The sequence below is a fragment of the Halictus rubicundus genome, chromosome 2, assembly GCF_050948215.1.
Source record: "Halictus rubicundus isolate RS-2024b chromosome 2, iyHalRubi1_principal, whole genome shotgun sequence".
Taxonomy (NCBI): domain Eukaryota; kingdom Metazoa; phylum Arthropoda; class Insecta; order Hymenoptera; family Halictidae; genus Halictus; species Halictus rubicundus.
In genome coordinates, this window is record NC_135150.1 from 22,075,263 (window position 1) to 22,101,623 (window position 26,361).

At 34.5% G+C, this 26,361-nt stretch overlaps 1 protein-coding gene and 1 long non-coding RNA gene across 3 annotated transcripts in view; both read left to right on the forward strand.

Moving 5' to 3' along the window:
* Positions 1-26,361, forward strand: part of LOC143365617 (uncharacterized) — a 152,258-nt gene that overhangs the window by 89,892 nt on the left and 36,005 nt on the right. The window lies entirely within an intron of this gene.
* Positions 17,953-26,361, forward strand: part of Wdp (Leucine rich repeat protein windpipe) — a 44,414-nt gene continuing 36,005 nt past the window's right edge. Inside the window, exon 1 of one of the 2 annotated variants that reach the window (XM_076805930.1) lies at positions 17,953-18,434. The gene's annotated coding sequence lies outside the window, so the exon portion shown is untranslated. The remainder of the gene's footprint in view (positions 18,435-26,361) is intronic. The other variant, XM_076805929.1, reaches the window with a different exon arrangement.

Below are 26,361 nucleotides of genomic sequence, written 5' to 3' on the forward strand. Positions count from 1 at the left end.
ATAATGATAATATTTATTTTTACCTGGGATCCTCAGTTCAGATGTTCAAACACATTTACATTTCCGTATACGCGAATTTAATGGGACCGGAATTTATGCATGTACAAAGTTGCACAATCTATCAGTGAATGAATTAAAAATTGTGCGAATCTACGCAAACACTGTTTGTTCGAATTCTTATTAGCCGACTGTGTCCCGTAAGCGATAATTTGCTGCTGCAGTAGAAAATGGAGCACGCCATTCTTTTTTCAACATGACGCTATCGGTGGCATTAACACTTTACGCTAATAACAACTTTCAATTTTTTAAGCTACACAACAACGTCAGGAATGAAAGAAATGAACTTGAACATCCTATAGTATTCTGTTTACTGTGTGTTAACATAGTCGCCGGCTCTGACGTAAAGCTGCGTTTTTTAGGTGTTTAGGTTCTTCACAAGAAACCCGCATTTAAAAGTATAATATTGCAGAACAACAATTTATCATTCATCATTTTAGTTTTAAAAATGTTGAAAAGTTAACAAGAAAGCGGTGAGCTCACTGCGGGGTTCATACATTTATGGCAAAACTGAGTAGGTGAAGTATAAAACAGTTAAAACGTCAGAAAATTTTAAAGATACTGTTATATTATTTCTATTATAATTATTAATACAGAGAATACCTTTTTATTTAACTTCTAGATGTTATAATTGGGGAAGGACATTTTTGTTTTACATAAAAGCCGCAGTCCATTATTGATAATATGAGATAACAATTTTTCCCGAGTTTTAAGAAGGTTAAAAAATTAATACAAAATACCGTGGATTCACTGTGACACGGTGATCTTTTCTGTAGATCGTTGTGTCATTCATCATTGCCAATAGGAGATAAAAATAATATATATGCGATGTCAAATAGAACAAAATGTTTTGGTTGAAATATTGAGAATTTTATCTTGATTTCATTGTTAAATATTTACGTAATCTATCGTATAGTATATGGAGAATGTTTTCCTCTCTCATGTTTTCTGCACATGCTACTTATGGGAAAAACGCTGACTAATAGTGATGCAAACACCTCTCTGTACAACCGAACTAGACAGACTATTCATGCTCTGCGAGATGGCAAAAGCGACTTTCAAATTTTCAGTCGCACCAATGCGATAAAATGTGTCACGTTAAACGTGTTAAGCGAAAGTCGAAGTCCTTGAGATATTGTTCTTGAAAGAAGTATTTTCTCCGGCGAGAAGCGCGCAGAAAATTTCTTTTGTTATGGAAATCCACGAGTTAGTGTGGAAATAAAAATGGTTCTCGCGAATGTGTTAGATGGTTGAACAAATTAGAGCCGCAGTCATAAGTGTTCCGTTGATAAAATGAATTTTAATTTCGAACTGTAACAGTGCAATAAATTAATCTCAGTATTATGTAATACTCGAGAGAGTAGTGAAACATTTGGACCTATTGACTAACATTCGTTTTATCAATGAGAAAACGTTGGACCACACGTAACTTGCAAACTGATTTGTGAAATTTACATAAATCTTGAACATTTTCTGTGCGATCACTATACCTGCATAGATGCCTTGCCCTCTATTATATCGTGTCGTTTGTACAGTATACAGTTCTGATTTTATCTTTTAGAATGGCATTGAAATACGTATTAACGAGATCAGTATGATTCCATAAGTGTCTTTCGATGACGGGATGATATAAATATGCAGAAGGTGTACATGTAAATTCTCAAGTACTGCTTATAACATTTTTCCAGTCTGGCTTTGAATTGTGAGAATAAAAACAAAAAAAAAACGTATCAAATCAAAGAAAACCTTAAACGAGTAACGCATTCTATCAATTAATATTCAAATAATTTTAAATTCTTGACACATGTAGATTTTCGTACAATCCTAATTGTATTATAACGTAATATAGTAGTTAATAACCTTATTGGGTCGATGCAATGTCGATTGTTTAAAAAAACGAAACATTTTATTTGCTAAAATCGTGTGTCTCATCGCAAAATATTTACAATTTAATTCACTGCAAATCCAATTGTATTCTATCCAACAAGTTCGAACAACCATGACTGTATTATATTGTAATGTAGTTGGCAATAGCGTTATTAGGTTAATGCAACTACTTTGTTAAAATTTCGTTCCTCATTGGAAATATTATTTTATGGGTACAGTGTACAGGATATAATCTTCTAAACAATATCTATTTGAGGTATTGTTAGAAAATTTGTCAGTACAATTTGTGGGACGACTTAATACCGAGTCCTGGTGCTCATTAGGCGAACGATTGATTCCGGATGACGTTTCGTCACGCGTGTACAGTTCTTCTCAGCCATACCCAGAATCCGTTAAGTCATCTTTGCTTTTGACTTCGCAAACATATCGATACGCAAGCGTTTTGCACGTGACTCATTCGGAATCTGCTACTTGGAATTTCCGAGCTGCCGTCGTATAGACAGTCGCGATCTGGTACCCTAGGTTTAACCCAGCGATGGGCCCGGTAGGGGCCCCTCAAACGCTTACTTCCCCCACCAATCTCTCTTTCGTGCAGCGCGCACCTTCGTCGCGTTCGCTGATCACTGTCGCCAAGTGATACCCAAACGGGCAGCTTTTTCCCTTCCTCCTTTTCCCCTTCCACTATCCCATTCCATCACTATAAGCACACTCCAACGTCCACCACTAAGACCCTAGATTGGCCACGTAACGGGCCACGTGGTGCCACGCGCGACTGAGGCGACCGCCGCGCACGCGCAACGCGTCACATATTACTCTGGTCATCAGAGAGGGGGTACATTGTATTCCCCTCGATTTTCTCGACCTGGCGACACTGACGCTGATGTCTCGCGTCCTCGTTGCCCCACCGTATATGCTTACGTAGCAATACGCGACAAGTGAAGCGCGTCCTCTGTCCATGGTAACGACGCTTACTGGAAGGGGACAGTGGCCACTATGGTGGGGAAAAAATGCCCATCCCTTGGTTAACCTAATCGCCGGTATTCTACATATGCGGGTATGGCGACTTTCCTGTTCCGTGTGCGAAAGTGGACTTCGTGCATTGCAAAAGCGTTGCTTGTCAGGAAATCATGGTCGGTTATCCTGCTATTTATTTATTTCGATTGATTTGCAAATATTTCCTTGCATTTTTTAAACGCAAGATCACTTATTTAATCCATCTTCATAATTTGTAACTTTTGTATTTTCATGTGACGTTTTAGGCTTCTATTCTGTATTATTATATATGTTAACTTGTAGAAACACGATATTAATGTTAACATGTATATTAAAATTATAGTATGTATAGACGTACATGTATAGTATATTAAAGTATAGACTATAACGAAATTGGGTGAACGTAATTGCAAATGTGATTGGCAATTGGACGTATGCATTTCAGTGGAAACATTCTTAATTTACGTTTAAATTCTTGACATCGTTCTAATGTTTGACGGTAATAGGTCGTAGCTTAGTCCCTCGGGATAACTGTTTTCTACAGTAACGTCGAAATACTTCCGATACCCCTAAGTTCACGCACAGTCCTCGCGTTATGGCCAGGATTTGCATACTGCGTACTGATTTATTCATTTACGTGTGTCCATGTGAATGATAAAAATGAGGAAACGCAAGTACCATAGAAAGTCGCCTAGACACAGACAAATTGCCGCCGTTGGACATATCTTTACGGGTATCCAAAAGCAACATCGACGAGAGAATGTTCTTCCTTGTTTTCTCGAATCTGTTTTCCTGCTTTCCGCCAATCTTCTATTAATTTATATTTCGTGATATCTTTCCTTTATGCGCGCGTGTCATGTAAATTTCTCGTAATTGTTTCAACAGTTGACATTATGAATAATTTATTGTATACCTTGTTTCATTCCTGCTTCGCTACTTTGCATAAATATTCAGAGAGCACCAGTAACAAAGTAATAAAATTCGATTGTGATAAATACACTGTGGATTTCATGTGTTTATAATAAAAATGAGTCGATCAAACGCAAACCAGCAGAAACATTTAAGAATTTTAAAATAAATATGGATATAATACGGATATAATATTAAATATAATTGAATTGAATCATTGCATTTTTAAAGTTTATTGCTAAGGTTCACTTAAGGGTTAATAGCAATAAAAGTACCCTCAAATAATAAAATAGTTAAAGATTCACTGCATAGTATCAGAGATTTTTATAAATGTTTCATTGGTTTAAATAAAATTGTACTGCCATTGGTGTAATATGTTCATTCAATTAAGAATATTCAAATAAGAATCCAAAGTATTTTATTGAAAAATTTCGAAAAACGTCGTTTCCGTATAAATAAAAAAAAAAAGATACAAATCACTAGACTGCAGATTTTATGCATTTATGACAAAAATTAGAAGGAGCGAATTGAAAGATTAGAATTATTTTCAGATTATTGAAAGCCTGTATTTGATCTCTCGCAAAAGACAGAACATTTTCATGTGACACAGAAATCTGAAGTCTATAAATCACATCCTAAATTCTAAACGTGTTTCCGTCATGTTTTAAAAATGATTTGTATAAAACGTTTAATAGTTATTTCCAAGTTCCAACAGAATTGTTTGATGCTTGTCGATAAGATTCTCGTAGAAATTTCGTTGTTCGTGACAGAAAGAATTGTTGTCGTCCAGGCTTCGATCTATTTAAAAATATTGCCTTGGTTTCGTGAATAATTCATAAGGAGTTCGGAATTATCCAATTACCTTTGAACCGACTTGTCACTCAACGCCACCACCAGGAGATTTATAGACCAGGCTCGTATCTCTTGGTCTTGAACGATGCCGCGTGTCAACAAAAACGAGAAACCCCGCCGATAAAATTTAATCAACGCGTTAACCCCCGACGTGATTCGGTCCGGGCCGATTTTCACTCTGCAATCACGTAATTAGACCATTCGCCGCGAAACGTTCCCCATAGAAACAACGTGCGTGTCCGTAATTGAACTGCGTAATTCCCGTTGGTGGAATGCCGCGCCGTATAAAATTTCATTCGTATCAATAACGGTACCGGCCTACTGGCAGTAATTAGACGCGATTCTTGTCCGATCAATTATCGAACTTCCTCCGCAGCAAGCGGCTAAATCGTCAGTTTTCAGTCGCTCGAAGAATAGTGCTGGGAAATCTCGACAGTTTTCATCATTCACAGCGGATCCAAATTTTAATGCTAAATTCCCGATTCTTGAGAAATTGTCAATATTTGAACTATGATAATTTCGTAAAAAAAAAAGAAAAAAAAATAGTACAATAAATAAATATCAAGTCTTAAAGCTCGAAGCCCCTACTTTTGTAGACCATCATTCATTTTTCTGGGATATTTGTGCATGATGTAGGAGGTAAAAAAAGCAAGGACACGTTTTTGGTAAAAAATACTACGAACTGAATCGTCTGTAAAAGCATCAACAAATTTTTTGCTTTCGATCCGCAGAAGGATCGGAATTGTGGCAGCGTCAACACATGTTTTGCAAAACATACTCTATAAAAAAATACGTTATGTAATTTTGATTGTTTTTATTTCAAAGAAATAACTTGTGTACATCAAACACCCATAAATATAACTTTACTAAATCTTTATCGATTTTTTTTAACTTTTATCGGCCATAAAAAATTGTAAGTTTAATTATCCCTTTATCTAGAGACAATATTAGTGTTCAAACAATGAGACATGAATCATGCTCAGTCATTGACCTGGAAATATCATCCAATATTGATAAGAATAGGCAGAAACGATTGGAATTCGCAAAAGTAAATTTACGAAAAACTAATAAACTTTTGGAAAAATGTAGAAATAATTACTATACTTTCCTTTAGTTAGAATTAGATTATCTAATGTATAATGACGCAATATCAGTTTTAGCACTTACAAATGAATTTGTTGCTTTGCTAAGTGTTCGTTTCCTATGTTCGTTTACTATATCCAAAATATTTTGTACCACAATTTCTTTACAATCTGCTAAAACCCGATGGATTGTAAAAATACATTGAACCAATTAATTCGTCCTCTACCAATCACATGGACGCTCTATCAACTCATTTTGCACATTTTTACAGAGGAGGGACGTAATTATAAATCTTTTGTAACAGTTCAACATAACAGCACACAGTACACAACATAAAAAAGTGGATATTCGATAATAGCAGAATCACATGTAACCAATTTGATCAGACATGATCGGCATTTGATTGTAATTATTTCCTGTACGTAATTTATTCGTCTCTCGTTCGAATTTAAATAAATTAAAGAAGAAAAACTCTTTGTATTAGCATGTAATGAGATTCGATACGGAAATGCATGATGTGCATTTATCTTCTGCGACCTTACGATTCTAAACATCATAACCAGATTGAGGATTTTAAGCGTTGATAGCGTTCACGATCTTTTAAAACTCGGTGCTTATAGGAAGACTTATGAAAATGTTTAACAAAATTTATATTTTCATTGAGACGTGACGAAGCCTCTAATAGAATATCAAAATATTTATATTCATATTTACATAATATTTGTTCTTACTTCATTTTCTACTAGCCCAGAAAAACTTATGTTTGCAAAGAAATCTACAATCTAGTCGTAGTCGACAAAGTATACGAGATGGATTGTAAGTAGAGAAGTTTTAAATCATCCTTCTGAATCAATACTATTACAGAAAGAAGCTTCATTGAATTTATTAATAATATTAAATTGACAGTAATATGCCGATATTCTTGAATTTTTTCATCTTTCTTCTGTTTAAAATCGCACCCAGCGGATCAAAATTAGTTTCGTTGTAGAGCCAAGTCCGATTTTTATTCGTAGCCGCGAGGATGAATAAATAAAGTAATAATTATTATAGTTACAATTACGTAATATTTGTTATAACCTTGTCCATACAGGGTGTCCCAAAAATGTTGTATTTCCTTGAAAAGGGTGATTCCTAAGGTCATTTGAAATAACTTTTTTCCTTTATGAAAATGTTCTCCGCGGCTTTGTTCGGGAGTTACTATCGAAAAACACGGACCAATCCGAACCGAAAAAGTTATTTCAAATGACCTTAGGAATCACTTGTCAACGAAATACAACATTTTTGGCACACCCTATATATGTAACGTAGTGTAATGTAACAATGGTCGTTACAACTCATGCGACTTTAAATAAATAAATACATATACATACACCCACCGATATTGCCATAAACGCATTAGATCCGCAGTCTAATTGTAACAATTACATTGCCTTGCTCCAGTACAGAGTGCTCGGATTCAGCAAGGTTTTTTTAATCATCGTTTCATTTGAATGACAGATTCGATAGAAAAATCGATTTCATATATAGAGAATTTGTTTCAAAAGAGAAATTGTCCGGCGGTCACGCAAACAATTTATAACGAGTCCGCGCTGTTGGACCGATACTATCAAGGACAATTACGGTGTCACGTAAACATGCGCGAAATGTTATTCGGAACGGATAAAGCGGACTTTTATGCGTCGAGGCGGACATGCTTTCCAGAGACGTTACACATACGTACGTGGTTATTTAATGAAAAACGCGGTGGTGCTCGATAATATCGGTGTCTTGCGAGATTACGTGTACCATTATCACATACCTGGGCCGTGCATTGCGAATTACTTCTGCCGAAGAAATATTAAAGTGAAAGTGAAAATTGACGATCACCGGATTGCTGAGCTCAGCAAAATCATTTTCGTAATAAAGCATGTTCTGCTATTCGAAGGTGTAGCCGACCGCCGCGCCGGACACTCGCACGTTACAGTATCCTGAATTCTGAGGATAACTAGGAATGCCAATTCATGCAATTTATTCTTTATTGCGAATATGACTGTCAGTGGTGCAATATTTTAACCGATATTAATTCCGGATTGGAAGAACGAGGCTGTGTAATAATAATAATAATAATAATAGTATACTGCTTTATTCAGCCTTGCAGCCAAGAATTGGACTATAAGTAGCTTTTATTTGTTCATATTTATATCTGACGCATATATTTAACACATTACTTATCAGCGATTATTTGTATTATCACATTATACAGTATAGTCATTGAGAATCATACTATAGACTTTCGGTAAGTAATGTAGTAAAATAATAACGCCATTTTTTTTATCACTGTGTGATAATCAGTATTAATTCTGATAATTTGTTAGGCAATTTTGGCCAGATTTTTTGGAATAACATAACAATAATCACTGGAAATAATGAATTACTTCAATCAATTTACTATTTTTATTTTAGAAATGGCACAGCGAGAAAGAGAGAGAGAGAGAGAGAGAGAGAGAGAAACTTTATTTAATGTGGATCACAAATAAATCATGTTGCAAGTATACTTTCTTCTTTGAGTTAATTCGATCGTTCAAATGGAATAATAAATAATTTGACGTAAGACATAGGATGATGAGATAGAAGACATACTCGTAAGATGATTTTGTGAGAATGACGTCCATATTATAGTAAGCCTATCATTCTAGAATACTAGAACAACCATTTCACAGGGGTAGATAATAGCAGTATAGTGTTACATGTAAGAAAACTTTCATTAAAAAGTGCTTGAGAAAAAGCAACTTCAGTTGTTTGAATGTTTACAATTCCAAAAAAAGAGCAACTTCGGTTATTTGTTTTGTTAAAATTTCAAAAAAGCAACTTCTGTCGTTTGAACTTGTAAAATATAAAAAAGGTAACTTCATTCGTTCGAGTTCACAAAATAAAAATGTTTCGAGGTTATTAAAAAAATAAAACAGCAACCTCAGTCGTCCAATTTTTTCAAAATTTCAAAAGAAAATAGCAACAACGGTCGTTTGAATCGATCGAGTTTCGACAGAAAACAATTTTTTTTATTTCATGGTTTTATGTCGCATCATCTGCTTGAAACCTACCTAAATAATGGCGGAGCCTGGTATCTTCGCATTTCATCATTGAGAAGGATCGATTGAAAGGGTACTCGAAGCTGACCTTCATCGTTCAGAAATCGATTCACGGATCCAAGGATAGTTTCCTTTTGCAGTAGCCGCGTTCAGGAGCAAAACTGCTGCTCGGTATCGGCAGGATAATCGACGACGCGTCGATCGATGCGGTGCGTGTCTTCAAGGTCAACCGGAAATTCGGAAGAAGCGGCCGGTTCTGGGGAATTAGCACTGACCTAGGGAAGCCCTCGAGGTCGTCGATGGCACACATTCCGAGTGCACCTATATTAAGTTAACTGCTTCATAGCTGCCGATTGGACAGCTGGTTTGCCATTGCCAACGTATAGGTATACGGCCAGGGCATATGCAATGCCAATTGCACGCATCCGCAAATTTGCCACCAACTGGCACGCTTATGTTATAGAGTTACTGCGGCTCTACCTAAGTGGCTCCTCTCTCTAAGACACTCGGTAAAGGTGTGCACACAACGATTTCCTTGTTGCACTGCGATGCGTAAATGGTGATTTCCGTTCCTTTAGTGCTTGACACGTATCAAGCGGGATGCTATGAAATTTTCTGTTTCTTGGTTTCAATTGTCTTATGCAAGGACACCGCCATTTGTTTATTGGTACGAATGGTTGTATCAATTCGGGTTCATAAGACAATGCATTTTCTGGGAATGTATGTGCGAGGCAGTCGTCTTTGAAACACCGAGAAATGTCTTGAGGACTAACGAATCGGTTCATCTGAAATTGTATGCACTTATTTTCTGCACAGTTGTTGGTCATTGGTGGAACGATCGTCAATGTTTGGCACAGTTTCTTTTTTCAAACTCATGGTAGGAAAATTTTCGGCGCAATCTATGAAATATATGCATGACATTAAATCCTTCTAATCTGAAATGAAATTTTATTTTTCTGTTCTTAATATGGAGCCATTAAAGAACATATAGGCTTACTTCTTTCTTATGGGAAATTATGAACGATGAAGAGGTCTAATTACTGTAGCTGCAAAATAAATCACGAGGCAGATGGTTAAGCTAAAAATGGTTGATAAAATGGTTCGGCCGTAAGGCCGAAATTAGAATTCTTTAGTAATAATTAAAAGATTTAATTAATCCTTTCTATTCAATGTATTTCAAAGAAGGAATGAGAAATGTAGCAACGGAATAACAGAACGACATTTCTATTCACATGTAGCAAAAAACAAAAATTGTTATGACACTCTCGTACCTGTTTTTATAGTACCCTTGTCAGTATGTTGACCCATTTTTACTCTCATACTACACGTAGGGTGAATGTACCAGTAAGTGACCAGTTACGAGTTAGATCATGCTACAATTATTTGCAAGTTGTTGCCTTTCGGTATAATTAATTGAATAACGTAGCTTGCTACTTCTTTTCTTAGATACAATTGCCATTTTACTTCTACTGCCAATTTGAAGTTCATAAAATGCTGACATTGTAATTAGAGTAGTAAGTGAATACAGAATAACTAGCAAGTGATTAAAATAACAGGAAAATAGGAAAACAATGCCTTTATTCACAATATTCAGTAAGTTATCAATGTTACAATAAAAATATACAGCACACGCACACACCACATTTTAGTGTGAAAGTGAGAAATCACTCTGCACTAGAAACATGTGTCACAAAAATTTTATATTAATTATAACCTCGCCATTCTGACATATAATTACATTGTAGAAAGAAACTTCAGGCTCGATCTACATGCAGACAGTTGCTAAACATTATTAATTAAGTTCTACTTTTATTAGTATTTGCTTGATAACGGTCACTCACTTACTGGTACACTCACTCATTTTTCGACATAATCCAACGAGATTACACGAAAGCTGTTGATAGATTGCTAAACAGAACGATCGAGTAAGGTTCATTTTTATCGAAAATATTAGGTTACAAATTAATTTATAAGCTCGCCTTCATTTCTTATCATCAACGTGTAGGTGATCGACGAACCCAGTAAAAAGTGTGAACATAAAAGTTATAATAATTAGATTGCGAATTTTATACACGTATAGCAAGAATAGGCGAATGTAATTTCAAGGAGTGATTAAGAAAATTTAATATCAGTGCATTTATTACGACCTAATAAAACCGTCGAAGGAAGAAATAAATTTCTATTTGGTTCCTACGTCGTGCAATTAATGTGAAGAATTTTGATCGCGTATAAAGATCCGCGGTCTAGTTATAATTGAGTAATTGCGAAAGTCACGGATCAATACACCCGATACGACGCATTCGATTTCCCAGCGAAAATGTGCGCGAAGTTATGGGTCCGGCCGATGACTAATATACTAACAATGAATAATGGGCATCGGTGTACACGCTCGGTGATGGCGACTGATTTCTTCATATTAGAACTTAATTAACCATTTCGTAAGTCAAACGTAGGCCTGACCGCCGAAGGAAACGATGTTATATCACGGCAACACCTGTGCCGCCGCTTGCCACGCATACCAAGGTTGCAATGGAAAACGATATAGGCGTGTATGTTAGTGTTGACTCGGGAAACGCAGATTTACCATCGGTGATCCGTAACTAATGAGAATTCTGCGATTACAAGTCCCACAGGCAGTGGGCATGCGTTCCAGTTTGAACTTCGGTTTCGTATAAAAGAAACCGTACGTATAAGGACGGTGAACATTTAACGTTGGCCTTAATCGCGTCCACACGCGTACTCACGCGCGTTACCTAAAGCAGCAACACGCGACATGTATATGTTGCTCGCCTTTATTTGCTCCACACTGCCTCTTCTCACAGCATTGATACGGTTTATCGGTATCATCGTTTCGCCACACCGATTACGAAATAATAAAAGGTCGACGCGACAGTCGGCGATTCGTAAAGCCAACATGTGTTTCGGGTAATCGAAAATATTGAAGCAAGCTGCAGTACGTTAATAGCAATTAAATCATCTTCATGTAAATTCCTATTTTCATATATATTATTTTACAAAAATCAGAAGAAGAGAAACATTTCTTCTGGTATGAGTAGAATAAAAATTTAACGTACAAATTTTGTACATATCATAAACTATTTATATGATAAAAATATATTGTGTAAACCATTACTATCATATTGTAACTCATGTTGTTTTAATGTGTTAGTCATCATCATATTTTATGCATAAAACATTTCTTTTGGTCACAGTGGAATAAAAATTCCATTAATTGTTACAAGTTACTGGCGACTAAATCTAGGATCTGTACGCACATATCAATTTTTATATATTATTTTATAACATTATTTTATACAAGCCTGTACAAGAAAATAATTCTTTTCGGCAACAGTAAAATAAAGATCCCATTAATTTTTAGTATACACATCAGATATTATGTGTAATAATTAGGCTGAACTCCACTTTCTGGGACCAAAAATTTTTTACTTGTTTTCATGTAATCTTGTAGATTTTGACGAGAAAATTCAAAAAACGAAGTGTATTAAAAGTGTATAGATTTTAGTCAACACTTAGTGGTAATCACGAGCAAAGACCATTCGCATGATATTGTTCCTGTAATCATGCTTCTACGGTGCAGTATTTCTCCCAATGCAAATCACTGGATGTTTACAATCTTTAGCACGCATCATTAGAGATGTAAATACAGTTAGGGTCAACCTCATCTTTATACCATCTTATTTACTCATAAATTATACATTTTACGGTGCATTGTTAAATACTATTGCAGCCTCATTTTTTTAGGCTACGAAGAATGCCGCTCATAATTATACAAAGGATGGAGTTTTTCGCTTGACCTCGTCTTTTCACAAAGAGACATAAAAAGCCTATCTCACTGTGAACTCGAACAGATTTTCTTAAAATAATCATGATCGTTTTTACACTCGTTCTCGATTAAAATCGCGAACGTGCAATTAAATTTTTATTAGACGAATTATAATGAGATAAAACGTGTTTGAGAAATTAATAAAAGCACCAGTTGGGTACAAAAGTTGCGTTGCAAACGATACAAACAAAAATGTATGAGATGAGTTAATCGGTTTTATTTCTTTTTGTTTATGTATAGAAATGTATAACACTTACGGAATAGAAATCATTCTTTTGTTCGAAAATTTTATATAACGTCTAAGTACATTTGTTATTCATTCACAATGAATAATTGAATTTATCCGTTACTCTGAATAACATTTACCCAACAATGGTCGTGGACCATCGTGCGCGGTTTCGGTACCGTTGCGGATCCAACCTTAACAATTCAAAGTGAGAGCTGCTTAGAAAGGAGTCGATCACTATTCCTGGCCACGTAACGATATTTGACTTGCAGTATAGCCCTAATCGTAGATTCGCTATGGCCGCGCACTTACAGCAAGGCAACGGACGCTTTAGTCGTTTAGCTCTGCTCGATTCGCTACTTGTCCCTCGGCTCTCCTTCTCCGTTCGCAAGAATCTCTTTCTGGGTCAGAAAATATACGACATGTGTCGGTCGATATGACTAACAATAAGTCATCGACTCTCGCAGCCACCTCGGAGAATTCTCCTCGCTGTGTCCATGGGTAACGAAGACGCGAATAAATGATAATTGATAATTAAACGCCACCAGTTCGGGCGACTGCGAATAAAACTGTACCGAGTCATCTTAAAATTATGTATTATGCCTCCTCGGGCTTGCGTCTATCCCTCCAAATCGATTCTGAAAGTGATCGTTGCATTTTACAATGCAATTTAGAGTTTATTATTTTCTAACAGGTAAATGTAAAAGCAATTGAAAATAATTGTATGAATTATATTAATATTTTATTTTCTGTTTTATTATTTGTTCCTTTGATCCTGAAGTGGACCTCCAAAATGTATCTCCTTTAAAAATGCAACAATTCAATTATATTACATTTAATATTATATCTATATTTAATATCCATCTTCATCGAAATGGTAAATAGAGACGTAAATATAAATATGGTGGCTTCAAAATTCATCTACTAAAATTGTAAACTCTAAATTATATTATAAAATGAAATAACCACTATGAGCAAGCAAGTATTTAGTTTATGCATTATTCCATTATACAAGAAGAAGTATAATATCTTCTCAAATTTTTCACTCAAATTTTTCAAAATGTATTTGAACACTAAACTCATTCTCGAGAAATTTTCAATACTTGAATTATGATAATTCCTTTAAAAAAACACTTCAACGATATACCTGGACTTATTTTAAAGCTTGAGATTTCTTGATATAATTATATAATGATTTGCTACTTTAATTAAACTTTGCAAAGTAATCTTAAAGTGACATTTTCAACCTCAAGAAATCAAAAAATAATTGTCTAAATAATTGTAACAGATCTGCAAAGTTTAAAAGAGAATCTTTGTTTACTTATCGATTATGTGGGCAAAAGTAAATATATTTTTCTAAAAAATTACAGTTTTTGTAAAATTGCTTTCTCAAATTAGGTTAAAGTGCAGAAATGGATTGTAGGTTAGTATGTAAATGAAATATTCGAAGGATTGCAAGTATTATCATTCTGATTTCAGCTTATGCAACATCGATCTCGAGAATAGCGTGGGTCGCTAAGTGGATGATTAAACGCGGAGTCCTAGGTAATCTATTGGACGGAATTATTGCGAATGATTAGTCGCAACCACGTGCTAACGCTTTATGATTAGTGGTGTGTTTATTGTAGAGTGTAAGTTTATTATTAATCAATTTCACGCCGTCCGATTCGCATGATCACGTTTCTTTTTGCTGGGAAAATAAAAATGCGAGCGACAGTATTTTGTCGGTTACTTAATTAGGATACAAAAAGAAGCGACATACGTGACATTTTCAGTATTATAGTAATCTCGAATCTAATCTTATAGTAATTTCTAGACGATTGTGTCAGGCCAATGGTAATCTAATTTCGGAAATAATCAATATGCTCAATCATACTTTTTAATATCAAAATTAATTTTCAGTATAGTGTTACAGTTTACTTGTACGTCTAGCAATTGAAATTAATTATTATTCATAAATTATTTAATGTTTTAAGAACATTCGAGTATAACGTGTTATGCATGCATGAGTAATACAATCGGTTAAATAAAGATGTGTAGAAGACCAATTGATTAATAAACTCTGTCAATATATGTTCCACCTGCAAACAATTAGTTATATTACGTATGACTATTTTCGTATGTTGATTCAAATGAAAATTAGTTGGAGGTTTTTCATACTAGTTAAAATAGCGACAATATTTAGAAATATTAGTTAAACGATGTAAATGCTTCACAGACTAAAAAAAGTAATCACAATACATGGACACTAAATTACAGGCTAATATTGAAAAATTATATGATATCTGTCATGAAATGATACGTAATTACACAATTTTTATTTTACAGTAATCGTTCTGTATTATAGATCCAGTACCGAGTTTCCGGTCTCTCGTTCTTCAGATTTCCGGTTAGTGTTCAACGACTTGTGGTCATGCTATTTCTTTACGGCCATCCAACTACACGTTATCGCAAGCATCACTCGTTCCAGGATAAATTTATGTTCTTCAATTTTTACACTCGTTTGGTGATCAATTATTTGTTACTAATTACCTGATGCATTATGTATTACTGGCATGATATGTATAAAAATAATTAAACTCGGTGAAATTACTATCGTTACCGACGTTTAAGCAAGCTTGGTCTAGTGTTTCTTTTGTATAAGAAACTTAGATAAATAAGTGTTATCTTGACTCAATTATTAAAAATTGAACTATTAAACGTATACGTTTTTAGGATAAAAATTTATGCTCGATTTTTTAAACACTACAGATGTTTATGAAAAATTTGATTCTTCTTTTCTTTTGTGTACAAAGTTTAAATAAGTAGATGTTATCTCTATTCAACTATTAAAAATTAAATTCGACGAATTTAGGTTGAAAATTAAAGTTTACCAAAGTAATTTTTAATATTTGTACTACATAGTGTTTCTTATACTGACATATGTACATCATAAATAGTCTTTCAAGTTTAAAATGATTATTTGTCGAAGTCGGTTAGGCAAAAAAATGTTTAGTGCTGTGATCAATTTTTCCTTGTTTTTAGTATGATAGGTGGGCATCAACTTTAAACGTGTGCAATTTTTAAAGTCGATAGGTTGAATCACTCTTGAAATATCTCGAAGCCAGCTAGAAAGACTTGCTAAAAAATTTATTTCTGGTAACTCTGTCATTCTCTTTTTTATTGATCCCTCGGTGAATTGTAATTAATTATATAACATTTATTTTTGCATACATTGACAAAACGTTTAATTATTTCTTGCAATTCTTATTCTGCTAATCTAATATTCTTCTCAATTCAATAATCTGAATTGTAATTTATATTTTATGTTCATCTGAAATCTGTTTGTGCATTAAAAGATTCTTCAAGATTACATGGAATGTTCATTATCCAAGTGTGTTATCTGATGTAACATCCCGATCAATTTTTTGATCTTGTCAACTTTACAATTAGATATTTTTACTTTTAATCTGACTTTAATCTGCACGGTCTTGGGCACCGTCTCGTCTAGAATAAATACAAAAAGCACTAAAAAATACAAAAAAATTACCGCCTGGATAAACATGTATCTATTCAATCAGTTATGTTTTCACCTTCAAAAATTAAACTTTGCAAATGTTCTCAAAACGTAATCTTTAGAATATAGAAATTTGAACAAAATTTATGAGAATTGTTTTCGGTGAAAACGATTGAAGTCCCGAGGATGTTAGACTAGTGATTCGTGCCCAAACGTCAAGCGTTTAATTATCCACCGTGATTAGTGGCCGAGGTATTAAATGAGAAGCCAAGTATAATTGGTCGAAAAAATCGATATCTTTTTGCATGAATCAATATGCAATTATAATTTCACCTTTTCATGGTGTAACCTTGTGAGAATAATTTCTCAAAGAAGTTTAATGAAATTCGGAAAATCAAGGCGGATTTGGACCATTGTATACACCTCTTAGATAAAGCAATTTTAGTCAATGAACCTTATAACAATGATTTTCGTTGATTCGTACATATATATTTACTTAAATATTTATGCAAAAATGTTTAGACACAAAACCATATTTTTCGTGAAAATTCGTTTAAACGTACGAGTAAAGAAAACAATTTAAAATTGAAAATATATAGATATTACAAATTTAATATTTAGTATGGCCGCCAACACTTCGAATTAAAGCGAAAATTCGATTTGTCCTTGAGTTTATAAGAGTACATATTTATGACAGTATTAGAAATCTCTTCCCAGCAGCATTTAATTTCTTCTTTTTGAAACTGTCAATACTGGCGAATTGACGGCCGTTGGCATATAATTTCCTTACCCCCCCTTTTTTAAAGTTATAATTATTGACTTTCCAGCGTCATTTAAATATTTTCCTTTCGCCACTTTTTTCTTTTACATCAGATAAAAACTATGACTGAATTAGAAATACGGGACAACAATACCTTTATGATCACTCTTTAAATCGAACACTTACCCATATAATTTCTCTCAATATTTGAGAAAGAAGAGCATTGCGTCTAAACGAATTTCGCACAAAAATTTGGTTTCACCTTGTAAAAATTTGTGCATAAATGTTTAGATAAATACATATCTACAAATCTTATAGTATATAAATATATTTATAATCCTCAGTTATTATTATATGCTTCCAGTTAAAATTTTGAACCTTTAGCCCCAAAATCCTGATTTTCTTACGGTGAATCTAGACGAATTTCGCTCAGTGTAGCAGAGATGTGTGGTCTCACTGTGCGGTATCGTTGGAAAGTTCAGTGCCAATCAGTAAACCACCGCGGCGGTGAACTAACTTGCTAATCACCCGCGAAAACAAATTCAGAAACCGGATGATTTTGACGGTCCTTATGGTGCGGTGCCCCCTCCCCCCTCCCTCCCTCCTTCCCTCCTGAAAGAACAGAACCTGGTAGGCCGATGTTCCCTGGAACGATTTTACCGGTTCCCCGCTCGCGAGACAGATCGCGCACACCTATCGCTACCAAGTGTGCATCGCGAAAAATCATGGTGGGGCCGAGCGGAGCGGAGAGTTGGTAGGCTTGCCCGCTGACTACGTTCTCTCACTCGCGGCCTGTCAGAGTCCACAGTCCTAACTCGGCCTCAGGCTAAGATAGATTGTATCTTTCGTCGGGTTCGATCTTACCGGGGAAAGAGAACGAGAGAGAAAGAGAGAGAGAGAGAGAGAGAGAGAGAGAGAGAGAGAGAGAGACCTTCTCATCTCGCGCGCGTCAGCCACGTCGGCCCTGACCGACCTCCTCTGTCACGACCGATCGAACAATCGTCCAGTGTCGCCGAAATTCGCACGAGTCGCTGCCGCTGAAATTTGCACGACTCGTCGCGCCGCGCTCGCGCACCCTCTGCTCTTTCGCGCGTCGACGAGTTTGCGAAACTGTTCTTGCTTCCTGCCCCTCCCCCCTCCCCCGCGCCTCGCGAAAGCTTGTTCGGTTGTTTACCCAAGTGCTGGTGAACAGGACGATTCCAGGATACTTTTCTTGTGACCCGGGATACACGGTATACACTCGGCCACCGAACCAGGAGGTAAGGGTTTCGACACTGTTATTTTCACACCAGCTGATCACTGCTACCTGTCGCGGACAGGTGAGAGGATCGTGGAATCGACCATTGAGTTTTTACGTTGCCATTCGTCCGGGATTCGGAGGGAACTGTATCAGGCTTCTTCGAAGAAATATCGGTTGTTGGATGAACGTTGTTGTTACAGCGTGCCATTAGGCTGTGGATATCTTCGCAGAAGTTATCTTGGTTGCAACTGTTCCTTTTCTGAGCAGGTTCGACACTGGTGGCATCGGCACAGTCAAAGTGTCCCTCTCATTTTTGTCGTGAATGCATGAATTCTGTCCATGACGTTGGATCGTTACTGTATTAACGATTGCCGCGGACTTTACGCGTTCGTGAGAAAAATGGCTGCAATTTGAAACCGCAAACAGATTGAAAGAGTTTAAGAGATATATTGTTTTCGATTTACTAGTGTCATTGAAGATTGAAGGAAATTCCCAAGTAGCTCATGTTTCTTGCAACAGATGCAGAACAGATGCAGTCTAATGATTACTGTATTAATATTCTTTCGATGAGTAGTTTGCTTCTGGCGTCGTCGAAAAGAGATCCTCCTTGCGTCTGTTCAGTTTCGTGATTTTTCACGGGGACATAGATCCACATGATTAACCGTTTGCACTCGGAGCTATTTTAAGTGAAAAACATTTCTTCCGACCTACAATATTTCCAGTCTATGTAGCTTTCTTTTCCATTTTATGCATATGAAATAATGTATTAAATACCGACAAGTTTAATCATGTGAACAATATTTTGAATAATGATATAGTAAGTTTTAGTGGCGCCTAAGGGTTAAGAGAAAAATTGATGAACCTTCTGCTTTCCTTTGAGCGATTCGCAACGATATTCGAGCGAAGATCGAGCCGTGAAACAAATCAGTAAACCGCGAACGTTTATGGATTTGGAGCTCATAAAAGTCTGAAAAAGTCAGTGAAGTATTCTATGTCGTTTAATAAATCACCCATAAACCGCTGGAAGTATCAACTCTCTGTCCCATACTATCGAGTCAGACTCGTGATGAAGATTTTAAACAAAATATTTTAAATTTATTTATTGGTGATAAACTGAAATAAAATTCTATTTCTCTGTTATCAATATTTAGCCATTAGTGAAAATATAGGAATACGAAGAATATAAATTTCCTTCTTAGAATCGAATATATTTTTCTTAATCAGTGTACTGTTAATAAATGTACATTGGCGTCGTCAACATTTCAGTATATTAATATTTACTCTACAATGTCAGACACATTCGCTCACTGAAAAATTATACAAAACAGTATTTTCAACTTCTCCATAAATAAAACTCTTCATGTAATGCGGTCGCATGAGCACAATCGCGTACAAACTCGCGAGTCACCATATAACTGCGCTAATGTTTGTATTAAAAGATAACAGAAAATATTGAGTTTACGACGATATGGTCGCAAGATATTCAGAAGTTAGAAGCAGTTTTCATTGGAAGATATCGGTCGAACACGATTTTAATACTGATCGGTGTATCTGATTATTAGGAATACATTTTTCTAACACAGTGTTTTGTTTTCTGTCCGACCGTGTTTTCTTTCAAATGCAAATCGATGGGTGTTTCTACCTGAATTTCGAGCAGGTAGAAACGACGATATCTGTCTTGTGTCACACGACTTCGGTGAAACCGTTTTTCCGGTATTAGAAACAGTCGTGTTTTTCTAAAATTAGAACGAAATGTTAGAAATCGAGCAGCGCAACCTCGAGACAGTCAGGGTCGAGCTATAGGGTGCAGGTCGACTTTGTTTTGATCTGCGATAAATGCCGATAAACTTCACATTATGCAGCTGCCTTTTACTCCAAGTTCCCCTGTAATTATTACAATATTACGGACATACGTTCGTTACTGTTTCTACAAAGTTAGCGTTCTTGTTGAGATGATATTTAAATAAAATGTTTAAAGAAACAGGAATGTTACGCCATTTTTCTAAATTTATTTTGAATTTTCATCATTGCTAATTGATTGTACAATAAAACATAGAAGAAAGAAGAAATATGGTATTTTTCTTTTATTCTAAATTTTCAGCATTGTTAATCACTAGTACAGCTTGAGTAAAACCACGAGAAAGAAGAATTATGAAAATATTTTTCTAAATTAATTCGGGTTTCTCGTAATTGTTAATCGATGATACGACAAAACACACAAGACAGAAGAAATATTACAATATTTCCCTACATCGATTTTAACTTTCACCGAAGGAATATAAAATAGTTTGCACATTTGAATTTTATAGCAGAGATAACTTTAATCTGAGATATAACTGAAATTGTTTAAGTGTAATATGTTCGTTGTGCTTCATTTGGCAAATCGGTGTAAATAATTTGACATTTAAAATCGAATCCATTTTACATGAAAATGTAGTTTCTGTTTGCGAATTCTGTGTGTGAATTTCCTACCTGAATAGTTCTTTGATTGTTTACTTAGCTTCTAGTTTTGGTTTGGTAAATAGTACTGCACTTATCTGTTTCGGTTATGAGTGTACGAGATATTATTGTGTGCGAATCTCCGTTCTGTTCGAAATCTTCGAATAACAGCTCATCTTTGAATGGACTTATCGTTACTAGCATAAGAATACGACTGATTCCAGTTGTCTCTTAAAGAAATGTCTTATCCTTATTACTAAATGTACATGTTTGAGGGAACAATGCAGTCATTTATTTGCAAGATGTTGAGTATAGCTGCACATACAATATTTGTTTTCTGCCTGCTTTTGTTAACTACTAAAGCATGATATAGTATACACTACATTATGCTACGAAAGTATGGTTTCAAAATTGACATAATTTCTCATAATTGTTATATTTTATCAACTACATTTACCTTTTATTATTTTTATTTGTTAATACTCGAGGCTGAAATGAACACATACATTTAATAATAACTATAATTTAAAACTTAGTAATGAGAAATCGATTTCAATTTTATTCAAGTTATGATTCATACACTTGCTAATGTCGCAGTAAATGTACATAGTCTTCTAACAGGGCCGGAAGTTATGTAAAATGTTGAATTCTGCAATCAATAACTGATTACGTACATTCATTGAATATCGTGGTAAAGAAACTTTATTGCAACAGTTAATGCTTATTATTATATATTTATACTTCTAGATGCTTGCATTCTTTAGTCGAAGTTCGTATGGTAAAGTTATGAAAACGATTTTTATGTGTAAAAATTAATTTTTATAATAGAATGCGAAAAATGATCATATGATCACATGTTTTTAATAAGCAGGATTAGAAAATAATACTTAATGATTTTTTTCTTTTTCGTTGACAGAAACAACTGCAACATCGGTAATAAGTAAAAAGTATGTTTATTTTAATCAGCACATAGAAATATTTTTTACCATACTTAACTGAAAGTATATACTCGATTACGCATTACATGTGTATTTTAGAATTTCACATATCTTGTTTAAAATTTCTGTATGTATGATGTTGCAAGTTTTATAATGGGCACTACCTTGTTGTCTTACCGATGATAAGTATAGGAAATCCATTTGAACTGTTAAGATAAATTACCTTGATAAAAACGTCGTGAAGTGACGATCGGTAGTTAACGTTTCTGCTATAACTATGAACAGTTTATACGTATTAAGCAACAAATACTCCTAGTCATGTTCATGGAATCAATAATGTCATACATTTCTCAATAAAATAATACAATCATCAGATTGCAGATGTTGCTAGAAATTCTGCTTTTTGTATTATCAATTCACTTGTTAATTTGATTTTGCATAGATATTGGTCGCATCATATTAACTTCCATATATACAACAACTGTTCAAGAATTTCATTCGATATAGATGTTTTCTTGTGCAAAAACATTAATAATACAAACGATGTATACTAATATTTGTTGCTGTTTATACTCTAGTATATTTTAGAGTGAAATTAAAAGAAAAATGATTCAAGATCCGTGTTATTAGAATAAATCTTTATTGATATAAATTTTGTCGTGGATATTATTTTATTTGTCTCCAAAAGTTAGTGTCGCTGAGCTCCCAAAAAAATCGACAGTTTAGAATTGTCGTAGTATGTCCACTGGAACTTGATCGTACTACACGCAACGGAAGTAGCTTTAACCTTTGATATTATTCAGTTCATTAAGAATTCTTTTAGGAGAATTGTTTTTCTATGTTTCGTCTCGAATCACTCACTAAGTAACTCCAGTTTCATTAATAACAATAGCGTTCCTTATTAAACTTAAATCTCATACGTTAAACTTGAATCTCATTCTAAATTTGTTAATACACATAAATTGTTAGATTTCATTTATTGTTAATAGTAAATTAATAAAACAAGAAATACATTTTTGAACACTAAAAGTAATAGTAATGTGGCTTTATAAAAATGCCAAGATATTTTTTTTTAGACCATTAAACAATAATTTAAACAATTACAAATCCAACTTTTTTATGGGTTGGTGGAGACCATTGACTCGTCTATAGACTGCAGATCCTTATGTGAAATAAAAATGTTCTAAATCAATGTTAACGAAACGCAAGTTAAATAAAAATTTCACAAAAAACACAAGTTAAATATTTCTTTCAGTATTATTAATAAAGTGTAAAGTAGTATTGTTATAATGTTTTTCAGAAACGCAACGGGCATACCGGGATCATGCCAGCCCCGCTCCCCCCAAACATAAAAACAGTTGTATATCTGACACTAAGTGGATTTCTTTGAATATTTTGTTTTCACATAACAGAAGCGTTGAGAATTAAACTTTTATTCTACTATTAATTGGAAAATCAGTTTACAAAATTAAACAATCTAAAATAGAATTCATACGTTTAGATTCCCTAGTGACCTTAATAGTTAAGTTTTTACGGCCTCGCGAAAGTATCGAGGAAAACTGTTACAGTAACGTCGGAGTGACACACCTCCGTTACTCCTACAACTACTTCATTCATTACTGCCCCTCCCCTCTCCTGCCATAGTCCGAGCACTATAGTCGACTATTCTTACCTGAACTTGGTACGTGGAACAACATATGCGAGTTGTCCACCGGTGCGTGTCAGGACACGTATGTCGGTTTTACCATTGCCTTTTTTGAACGGCGAAGACGCCGATGGCGGAACGTATCGGCTCCATCGTTCCCGTTTAACAGGAAATCATTTCTGTCTCGGTCAGTCATCGTAATATTTTCGAAGTATCGACACGTGTTAAGCGTGATCGGATTGCCACGTATATCACGATTAGTCACGCTCTGGGAACATGTTCTCCGTCTCCGGCTTCTCTGACATAAATAATTTCGAAATAATCGCCACCTTATTGTCGAGCGACGTCGTCCCTCGTGCTTAGACTGCGGATCTTTACGTTGAATAAAAATTGGCCAAGTCAATTGTGAGAAACCGACGTTAAACGAAAATGTATTTTCTCATTTAATCATTAATTGTTTGCATTAATTTAAGTTTCTAGACATTTCATTTTTTAATTATCGTAATAGGTTGGAAATAGTACAACAATATTCTTGAAATTCTTCTAACATTTCAGTTTTGTATTTGATCTATTCATTTTTGTTATAAATACGTAAAATACCAGTCTAGTTATACATTTTTCAAATTCTTACCAATTTATTCACTTTCTATGCAGACTTGAAAAAATTGTGATGATCGATTAAGAAATTATAATTTTTATAGTAACTGTGGAAAATAGTGTTTGTTTACAGTATGGGGTGATCACTAAGAGAAGTATTTTCTTGCTATGCTAGTTGTAATTTGGTCTTTTAAACCATAGGGATTCTTATTTTTATATGAACGATAATTTGTGACATAAAATGTTGCCTAATTTTGTGATGAATATTCAACTCTTTGCACAATTTGTTTGTACTGTATGAAATGATGTATGTACTAATGTATGTACTAATCATACAGTAGTCTCGAGATGCAAGGCGAAGCTCTTAAAGTTATTTTTCGACAATCTAATTGGTGTTTTATTTTATGAATAAAACAAATGTGAAAGAGAATCCTTGGATATCTTCCATTTTACTTTTTTTCGATGATCTGTGAATGCAGTAAAAGCATAAAGATACGGCATTTACGACGTAAAAATAGACGACACATGATGCAGTCCAGTGTTCACATACCCTAACGACTTCTCCGCACTTCTGCAGAATAACCCATCGCAAATAAGATATCACATTATCTTTCTTCGAATTGATAATGTATAAAATATATTGACACAGCGTAAATTTTTTTTTAAAGCATACAGACCTATTTGGAACGTGCTCAATTGAAGTCGAATTATCGTTATTAAACTATGGATTTTCGTGCAAAATAAAAATTGTCTATCGCAATTACAAGAAGAGTGAGTTACATAAAAATTTACTTTTCTTTTAGTAATTTTAATAGGTTGTGAATAATGTACCAGTGATATAAATATTTATATTTTTCATTAACAAATCTCAGTACAAATATATGTTTCACATTTCAATCAAATGCTTCATAAAAGTATTGTTTGAAACCTTGAAAGTGAAAATGAAGATTGAGTAAAAAAAGGGTAGAAGTTTTAATAGCAATCTTACTTGCCACACGTCTGATGCTATCGTTTGTGATTACACCATTATTAATTCCATCCTTAGCAAGAGAAAATTCACGTTCACGCTTCCATTGTAACCGTTTTGTATTATTCATGAACTGACTGAACTTCTAACAATCTTCTTCTTCCTCATTAACCGAGTAACTCGCCAAGTCACAAATTAATTGCATTAATTACTGATGTCTTAAATGCAAACAATTAAAGCAAATATACTAATTAATGTGGTTAGGGCATAACGTATTTTTTGAGTATATGTTAACGTTTGTTACTAGGGTAAGGGACCCACTTACTGTGCCTATATTAATTATACTTATTTTTAAAGCATAATGAATATTAAAAAAGATATATTAAATTTTTTCATTAGAATCACTTAATATGTATATATATCTTTTTTAATATTCATTATGCTTTAAAACTAAGTATAATTAATATAGGCACAGTAATTGGGTCCCTTACCCTATACATATTCCGAAATTATTAAATCGTTACTAATAGGTTTGTTTATTATCCAGTCCGAAAATATTTTTCATTGAATTGTACGAGTCCGTTTCAAAGAATTTAGTGTACTATGTCGTATGCTGCTTATCGGCCATTCTGAATGTCACCTAACCTTTCGCTCCATAGTGAGTTATTTCGGTTCTAAATTGCTTCATTGAGAGTGCGCGAATATCCCACCTCAAGGACAAACATCTCAAAACACTTAATTTTCTTAAGTGAGAAAGCGATGATGTGAGATTTGTTCTCCGTCGAGGACCATATTGACATATTGTTTCCGACTGTCGTTTCGTTGCATAATGCATAGCTGCGCCACGAGATTGGTGCAAGTTTTATTTTAATTGAATGTTCGTGTTAAGCTGATTCAGTTTTGCAAACGATAATTGCACATACGGTAATTTTTTATTCGACGTAATCTGAAATCGAAGAAATAAATCGCTGAATTTATGTTGCAATTAATGTGGTAAAATTCCAACGATCATGCATACATGCATTTAATACTTCGCTTTATGTCGATTATATCAAACACGGCATCGGTACCTACGATTCATATTGAGAGTTTGGATGGTTCTTGCAATAAAATACGTTTCGGACATGAAGTGTCAAATATCTCGTGAACTATTGACATTTTGATGACCTTGGTTTAGTATTTTTATACGGCGGATAATAAAAGGGATCGTTTGGTTGAACAACAAAAATTGGGTTGCATTAAAGAATAAAGTGCAATTGCACGTGGCCGGTGCATCGGTGCATCCACATAAAAAATAAGGTTATAGGAAGTTAGGACGAATTATGTCGTACGATTTTTTCCTGTATCATTTTTTTCTATT